Genomic DNA, 395 nt, shown 5'->3' on the forward strand with positions numbered 1-395 from the left:
CCCCCGAATCTTCCAGTCCTTAGATGTGTCAGCTGCATTAGTTTTCAGTTTCTTTCCCCTTTATTTTCGCCTGGAGATCCTGCCAGTAACACACTTCCTGTCCTAAGGTGACACCGTACCTCTCCATAGCATAGCTGGGAGGGGTTCTGTAATCCTCAAAGTGAAGCTAGTAGATGGTGACGGGCCGAACGCACGCGAGTTCAGTTCAAACTCAATGGAAGTCTATGGGGGAGGGGGGGACCAGAACTTGTAAAATCAAATGTCCCCTTTAAGAAGACTGATATGCAAGTTATTGGCCATAAAAGGTGTGTGGGGTTTCCCTCCCAAACAATACCGGACCCTTAAGGTCTAGTAGGAATTTTAAGGAGGAACCCCACCCCCAAAAATGGGGGGGG

At 48.9% G+C, this 395-nt stretch overlaps 1 protein-coding gene across 1 annotated transcript in view; it reads left to right on the forward strand.

The window, feature by feature from the left end:
* Positions 1-395, forward strand: part of CFAP221 (cilia and flagella associated protein 221) — a gene marked incomplete at its 5' end in the record, with an annotated part of 23007 nt that overhangs the window by 19167 nt on the left and 3445 nt on the right. The gene's annotated exons all lie outside the window — the stretch shown is intronic.

Source organism: Nanorana parkeri, unplaced genomic scaffold (assembly GCF_000935625.1).
Source record: "Nanorana parkeri isolate BGI_ZX_2015 unplaced genomic scaffold, ASM93562v1 scaffold3564, whole genome shotgun sequence".
Classification (NCBI taxonomy): domain Eukaryota; kingdom Metazoa; phylum Chordata; class Amphibia; order Anura; family Dicroglossidae; genus Nanorana; species Nanorana parkeri.